We start from the raw sequence: 8,632 nt of genomic DNA on the forward strand, positions 1-8,632 counted from the left end.
ACATTTTCATGAATATTTTCCTCAAAACAGTCATTTTTATCTTCTTTCTAATTGAATGTCTAAATGTCCATTTTAAAAGATACCTCTGATAGATATCAAAAGATATTAACTACTGTTGAAGAGAGCAGGGGTTTTTTTGTATTGGAAAACAGTTGATGACACAGTCCTTGGTGAATCATTTCCAAATGTTATATACACTCACAGCAAAGAAATCTATTATTATATTGTAACCATTTCCAGCATCTGTGATTTTGCTATATCTAAATCCTAACATTTAATTCCAGTATATTTAAATTGGCAAGTGGATGTGATTGGAGAGTAATTTTTGGCATCTGTCCTGTCACTGTAATATTAGGAACCTTTCTCTTTTAAGTTTTTTTTTTTCTTTTTTTTTTTTTTCCTCTGTGGTTGTCTTTGTCTTTGCTTGAAGGACTTTCCAAATGAGATTCTACGCAGCCTTTACTTTGGAATCTCATTGCAGCTCTACACTCAGCCATTTTAGAGAAGTCAGCAGCACTCTGTCATATTTTTTCTAGTCCATGAACTTCATTAACAGTGACCACTCTCATTAGTTCTCACATATTTTTACTTTGGTTCATAAAGACTGTTTCTCATGTTGCATTTTTCTACTCCCCTAACCCCATTCAATTAACATCAAATTCACTTTATAAAGTGACCACATATTGGAAATCTGTGTTCACATTCACTGTGCTGAAGGTCCATCATTCTTCCTGCTTTCTGTTTAATATCTTATTTGTTATGTTGATTTCAGGGATAGGAAGGTTGCATTAAATGGAAAAAAATATAAAAAAAGCAAGCAAATTTCTAGGTTTTGCTAGACCATTTTACCTAACAAAACCTAGATCATTTTAGTCATTACTACAGCTATTCAGAAACTGAAAGGAAAAACCCAAATTTAGTTCTCAGTGCAGTACTTGTGACCAATGGTAACTATAACCCCCAAGATTCAGTTAAGTAAATAAATGTGAGCTACATGTTGTTGGACTAGAAGATAACTGTTACTGTAAAATGCTAAAAAGCTGATGTCATTTCCTTAAAAATCAACCAACCAAGCAAACACACAAAAGCCTCCTATTTTTAAAAAAATCTTGCCTATGATAATTTTGAATTTTTCTCAGTGCCTTCTACCAGATCCCTAGTGTCCACCACATCCCCATTGTGCAATATCTAATTAACTGCAGCAATCAAAGATGAGAGTGAACAAGTTTGTAATAAAACTCAGCCTTCTGAAATAATGATTTCTGTATCAGCTCTTTCTGATTAAATCTCTCTCCTCCATTAATTCCCAGTTCTTCTAAATACTACACAAATTCATCCTTAATGCAGGCCTTGTACTGACTGTCAGTTCTTGCCATGGTGAATGTGTTTCTTTATCTTGTACTTGATTGAGTTGATTCTAAATTCTGCCTACTCATTTGTTCTGCTTTTTCTTCATTTTCAGATTTCTCAGTCATAACTACAGTCTCACAACACAATGCTCCTGACAACTGATTCCTTTTTTGCCAAATTTCACATGTTTTCAAAGATCAGTTCTGCAACTGTCACTTCACCTTTACTGCTGCACATTCAAATGACAGATGAACTTTTCAGCCTTGCAAAATGTAAATCCAGCTCTTCAAGAAACAATCAATTACAAACCAATATGTATTTCCAACCTTCTTTTTGTAGCCTCTCCATGACATATTCACATTTCAGGTTTGGAGAGCAGTCAATGTATTTCGAAAGTACAGCTTCAGAGCTGGGCTTCTCCCTTTTAATGTATATTAAATACAGATAATAAATACAGCAAACACTGCTATATCTGGGACTACATTTTTGAATGTGCTCACATTTCAGTGTGTCATGTTCTCTCAGTTACTGAGGGATCTTGGACCCCCCAGCACCAGTGGACTGCCCCAACAGGGACTTCACTAGGCACTGCATGGAAGCAAGACATGGGAAGATGAAGTTGTTTCTCAAAATTGCTGTAGGCTTGCTTGGTCCAGATTTCATCTTCCTCTGATGAGAGCCCCTCAGGACTGAAGGATTGCACAGGTGCCTGCCTTTGCCTCTTGCTGGGTAGGCGAGAATCCTGGGGGCTGGGGGCTCTCCTCTTTTGGGCTCCCTGTGAGACTGCAGCCCTGTACCTGGCTGCAGATGCCACCCTGGGCAGATGGACCTGCCACTACTGCCTGCTCTGGTTCCTCCTGGGTCTTGTCTCACTCTGTGGAAATGGGCATAGGTGGGCAGTGTCTGGGACTCCCTTGGAGCGCAGCCCCTGCTGCTCCTACTTCCTCCTCCACGTTTAATCCTGCTGAAACACTGGCAGAAATCCTCTCCTGGGAGCTGCTGGAACTGGAGCTGCCAGACATGGAACTGGAGCTGGAGCTGGCACTGGTCACAAGACTGTCAGTCTCCTCCCTGCCAATGCAGAAAAGCAGCAGTCTCTGGGCCTTGTCATTGCACTTGGCCACAATGACAGTGATGAGGCCATGGACCAGCGGTGCTGTGTGTTCCCCAAGGCAGTTCTGCAGCATCTGAACCAAGTTCTCCACATTCAGACCATGGAGACAGAGATCATGCAAGATGTTGCTCTGTGCAACTGGTACCAGCTGCCACCGGTCCTGGAATATTCCCTCCAGCCTCTCACACAGCCAGGGCTGCACAGGATCCAGGAGGTGCTGTCATTGGCGGAACAGTCTTGCCCACACCTCAGGCAGGAGGCCACCCACAGGCTCTGATCCAGCAGACCCCTGCTCAGCTGGGGACAGTGTTCCCTGTGGAGAAAGGGACACTAGAGGGCTATGGGGGCTGTTTTCATCTGGGAGGATGGGAGCTGCCCCTGTGTGGCTGCTGGTCTCTGGTACTCTTCAGGGGAGATGACAGCAAACAGCAGATAGTCCTGTTCACCCTGCTCAGAAAACCTGACAGTTTCTGTCAGTGTCCTGCAGAATGGGCATGATGGATTTGTTTGTGTCCACCGCAGGATGCAGCCCAGGCCGAACCTGTGGAGACAGGGCAGAGCAGAAGCCACATGCTTTGGAGTGTCCTGGCAGGTGGGGCAGTTGCTGTGATTTTCTCTGGCCATTTCTGTGCTTGGCAGCATTTTGGGGAGAGCTGAGGATCAGGAGCTGCTCCCCTTCATTGGCATCACACGCTGCAGAAGAAGCTGTAGTCACTGACTGTCCCAGGGAAAGGAGGAAGGAATGTCCAGGCTCCTGAAGAACAGTCTCCCACCTCCCTAAGTCCCATCAACCACCTCATGGGCACCCCAGTGGGGCATTTCTGTGCACAGCTCACCCTCAGTGCTGCACCTGCAGTACCTGGCTGCCCCAACCAGGCAGGGCAGGGAAACAAGAGTGATGGTTCGAGGATGGACACTCTAGGAGAGATGTTGATGGCAGCCCCCAACACACCACCAGTGCTGGAAAAGCCTGGTTTGACTCTGCAGAACCTAGAGTCTCCCTCAGCATGAGTCAAGGCTTGGGCCAGATTGGCCCAGTCACTGCTGGTGCCCAAATAAAATCAGCAGATGTGTTGTCACACTCTGCTGCTTGGGACATCACTTTTCAGAGCCCAGTGATGTCACAGTGGGATGTTCCCCACTATAGGTGCACAGTGCCAGGAAAGAAAAGAAAATGATTTCTTGTTTTGAAGTTCTACATTTTCATGTTGCTTTCCCTTGGTCACCTGAGTCATGCATCCACGGCTGTGTGTCTTGTCCCTGCTCCTGACACATGGCCAAGGTGTCCCAATGAGCAGGAATGGGGTGGGAGCAGTCAGCATGGACTGCCTGTGGCTGGATGATGCCCCCTTCTCTCACTGCCTTTCTGTGCAATGCCAGGATTTGGAGTATTTGGGTGGGGGTGGCCAGCCCTGGGTGAGAGGAAGGATCCTCTCCAGCCAAAGGCACGTAGGCCACTGTGCCCAGCTTCGAGAGGAAGCCCCTGCCAGGCCCCTCAGGCATACTGCTGTGGAGGGACACCTCCTTGTGATCCCCATGCTGACACCCTAGGGTGGTGCCCAGAGTTCCAGGATACTCCTTTTGGGTGGGCAGAGCTTGGGATGACCCCCAGGCACTGGGACCAAGTAGAGCAACAGGGAGCTGTCAGCAGAAGCCAGGGGTGACAGTGCTCAGTTGGATCCTCAGTCTACCTGTGACAAGATAATTCGCCCCTGCTGCACACTCCACCTTTGACATCTGCTGCACTGTGGGTGCATGGCCTCAGCAGGGTTTTCTGTGGGAAGGAGGCACCACTGAGGCACCCTGAGGCTCCAGGGCCCATGGCTGTACCCCTCAGCATGCAGGTGCCACCAACAGTGGGGCACAAGGGGAAGGGTAAAGGCATTAGTAGGAAGAGAATCCCACAGACCGTGTGAGTGAAACAACAATTTATTTCCTTTTATTTTTTCCTGACTAAAGGGTTACAGGATTCCTGCTAGCATTGCTGTCAGGGTGGCCTTCTGCTGGGAGGAAGAGAATCCTGGGAGCTAGGGACGCTCTTCTTTGGGGGGTGCTGGGACCCCTTGGCCAAGAGGTTCCTGCTGTGGCTGGGAGCAGAGGGGCTGTGGCTGCAGCCCTGGGCAGAGGGACCTGCCATCGCCAGCTGCTGCAATCTCTCCTGGCTCTGGTCCCACTCTGAGGGGTTGGGTGCAAGTGAGGAGCAGCTGGGACTCCCAGTGGAGGCAGATGCTGATATACCAGTTTTTTTCTTCACCTTGGAGGCTGCAAGGCTGCTGGTGGCGGTCCCCTCCCAGGAGCTACTGGGCTGAGAGCTGCTGGATCTGGATCTGGACCTTCTGCAGCTGCTGGAGCTCTTGGAGCTGAGCTGGAGCTGGAGCTGGAGTGGAGCTGGAGTGGAGCTGGAGCTGGAGCTGGAGCTGGAGCTGGAGCTGGGGCTGGGGCTGCGGCTGGGGCTGGGGCTGGGGCTGGGGCTGGAGCTGGAGCTGGGGCTGGGGCTGGAGCTGGAGCTGGAGCTGGAGCTGGAGCTGGAGCTGGAGCTGGGGCTGGAGCTGGAGCTGGGGCTGGGGCTGGGGCTGGAGCTGGAGCTGGAGCTGGAGCTGGAGTGGAGCTGGAGTGGAGCTGGAGCTGGAGCTGGAGTGGAGCTGGAGCTGGAGCTGGAGCTGGAGTGGAGCTGGAGCTGGAGCTGGAGCTGGAGCTGGAGCTGGAGCTGGAGCTGGGGCTGGGGCTGGAGCTGGAGCTGGAGCTGGAGCTGGGGCTGGGGCTGGAGCTGGAGCTGGAGCTGGAGCTGGAGCTGGAGCTGGAGCTGGAGCTGGAGCTGGGGCTGGGGCTGGGGCTAGCCATAGGGCTGTTGTTCTCACCCCTGACATGACCAGAGCGTAGCAGCCTCTGGACCTTCTCACTGCACCGGCCCACGATGACACTGCTGATGCTGTGGATCAGTGGTACTGTTTGCTCACTGAGGAGGGGCTGCAGCACCTGGACCAGCATCTCCACATCTGGACCATAGATGCAAAGGCTGTAGAGGATGCAGTTCTCTATGTACTCAACCAGCCACCACCGGTCCCAGTATATTCCCTCCAGCCTCTGACGCAGCCAGGGCTGCACAGGATCCAGGAGGTGTTCTTGTTGTCGGAACAGTCCTGCCCACACCTGGGGCAGAAGGCCACCCACAGGCTCTGGCTCTGCAGCTCCCTGCTCAGCTGGGGACAGTGTTCCCTGTGGGGAAGACAGAGGTGTCGCAGCTGCACAACTGGGGCTGTTTTCATCCAGGAGGAAGGGAGCTCTCCCTGCCTGGCTGTTGGTCTCTGGTGACTCTTCGGAGGCTCTGATGGCCATGTCTATATAGTCATCTTCTTCATGGCCAAGAAACCTGACAGTCTCTGACTTGTTGCAGAGTGGGCACACTGGACTTCTTGTCCACCGCAGGATGCAGTCCAAACAGAACTGGTGGTCACAGGGCAAAGCAGAAGCCACATCATTCTCAGTATCCTGGCAGATGGGGCAGCTCCACTCTGTCCCTGTGGCCATTTCTGTGCTCTGCAGAGGGCTGGGGAGAGGTGAGGACCATGAGCTGCTCCCACTTGCAGAAATGCTTGGAAGGAGTCAAGGTTTGAACCAGACTGGCCCAGGCTCTGCTGGTGCCCAAATATCAGCAGTAAGTTACATGATGTCAGAATCCATCCTCTGGTGAGGTCACAATCTGTCACTTGTGAGGTCATCAGGATGTGAGACAGAATGTTTTCCCCTGCAGGTGCACAGTGCCAGGAGGAAAAATTAAGTAGGAGTTTCTTGTTCTGCACTTTTACATTTCCATGTTGCTTTCCCTTAATCACCTATGTTACACATCCATGGCTGTGTGTCTTGACCCTGCTTCTGATGAATGGAATGTCTGCAGCTGGCCCTCACTGCCTTTCCATGTTCAGTTATGGGATTAGGAGTATTTGGGTGATCGGTGGCCAGCCCTGTGAGAGTGTCCCACCCCTGTGGGTTGATTTCCTGCTTCAGGGAGAAACAGAAAGAATGTTTTGCTCCAGCCCCATGCACTCCCACTGGCACCTGCCCACAGTGCCAGGTCCCTCTCCACTTCCCAAGTCTCCAGGTTTCTGGAAGCCAGTGTATTGGTGCTCCTCAAACCCACCAGCAATGGAACCTGGTCCCACAGCTGGAGTTGCTGCCTTCCTGAATAGGGTAGCCCTTTGCCCATGACTCCAGAGAGGCCAGCATTCATCACCATTGTTGGCCCTAGGGTCCCATCATCCCTTCTTACCACGGGCTATTGTCACCACATTTGAGTTATCAGAACTTCGACCACTCCTTTTTACATTTAGAAGAGCAGTCTTTGTTAGCTTGAGGGCTGCATGGTGCAAGTTGAGACTGCTGGGGGGCGGCGCAGGCACTGGCTCTGTCCATTAACATCTCGAGTATCAGCCCCTGGTCGCTATTCACGGGGCTTCTCATCTGCCCCCCAGAAGAGGCCATCACATTCAGGCTTTTCGGGCCAATGCCTACACCAGATTTTCCCAGGTTTTTTTGAAGTCAGAGTTTGTCATCTCTAGAGCCCTGCTGGATCAAAGGTGATGGCACAAGGACACTTTTTGCCACTTTCTGGGACTATGTTGACTGTTCTGTTTTGCTTACCCAGTAAAAAGGTTTGGGAGTTGAGTTTGGGAAAATCACCAGATGTTCAAGCATAGATTTCCTCTGGTTTCTCTTTAAGTAGCTGTAAACTCCTTCCCAGTTTTTTCCCAGACACCTAAAAGCTACAATTACCTCAGGCTTTTGAAAAAGGTAATGAGAATCAATCCATTTCATTAGACAAATGTGAGGATTCTTATATTGACTTGAGGCAATTCAGAGAAAGTGTCCAATAGTAAATATCTCAATCTGTTCTGAAATGTATTAAAGAAAATTCTCATAAGTTCTGCAAGTATTGCCAGTGGCTGCATCTCAGGAACTCTTCTGTTCTTCACTATTTTGCAGTGTTTTTTCTTGTGCTTTTTAGCATTATTTATTTATAAATATTTTCCACTGTTCTTCCAGGGGAAAAAAAAATAAACCATCTTCTAATCCTTAAAAAAAAAATCAAATATGCACAAAGTTTTCCTATTCACAAATTCTTATAGAGAGTTGGTCAATACAGGGGCCAAAACATCATTTAATGTCCTGGTGAATGACCTGGAAGCTGGGACAGAGAGCACCCTCAGCAAGCTGGACTTGTTCTTAATTCTTGTGGTTATAGAATTGCATATTTCAGGGTCTCCAGTGGTACCAAGGCTAGTTGAGTACTTGCAGGTCTAGCCATCAGAACTTTCTTTATTATCCCCTCTCAAAATGCTCAGTCATGGTCTGGTCTGTCTTCAGCAGAACTAGAAATAAAAGGTACTTTTTGCCTGTCTCTGGTGATGTGACTCCTCTTCATGACAAAATGTAGGGATGGCATTTGGTCACCTCATAAAAGATGATGAACAAATATCAAGATGTGATTATTGGTGTCCTAAACACAAGTTTGAGACACAGTGCAGACTGTGAAAAAAATGAAAAAAAAAATGTTCCTGGATATTAATAGCTCTCCAAAAGAGAATTTTTTTAAAGTTTAAATAGAAGACTTTTTCCTTCTTTTAGACAACTCTGTAAAGAAAACCAATAATATAATTAGCCATATGTTTTGGTTCACAGCAAGGACATAACTAGCAATTGGCACATAGCAATGTTAGCTCCTTAGTGAGCACTCTGTAGGTAAATGTGCCACACACGTAAAACAAGCGGCACACAAGAGAAGAGATGCAGAGGCCTGGAGCCTTTGATCACCCTAGGATCCACAGGATCCTGGGGGCTCTATTTTTAACATAAACATTAATTTTAAGACCAGTTACTTCAAAGCAGAAAAGAGAAAATTCTGGAAAGAATTCTGCTGGTCTCATGGTCTCTGAGCATTCCTGAAGTGGTGGGTGTTCCTGAGTACCAGCTCCACCTGGAATATGCCATCACACCATTCTGCCCAACTTTAGAACTAGATCTCCATACAACACTGTGTAGATATTAATTATTCTGCAGGGATCTGTCTTTTTCTAAGCATGTGAAATCTCCAGGAAGAGGAGGAGATCCAAATACTTCAATTATTATTATCCACTCCCATGTATCTCCAATCCCCTTACCAGTGTGGCAGTA

This window comes from Taeniopygia guttata, chromosome Z (assembly GCF_048771995.1).
Source record: "Taeniopygia guttata chromosome Z, bTaeGut7.mat, whole genome shotgun sequence".
Classification (NCBI taxonomy): Eukaryota; Metazoa; Chordata; class Aves; order Passeriformes; family Estrildidae; genus Taeniopygia; species Taeniopygia guttata.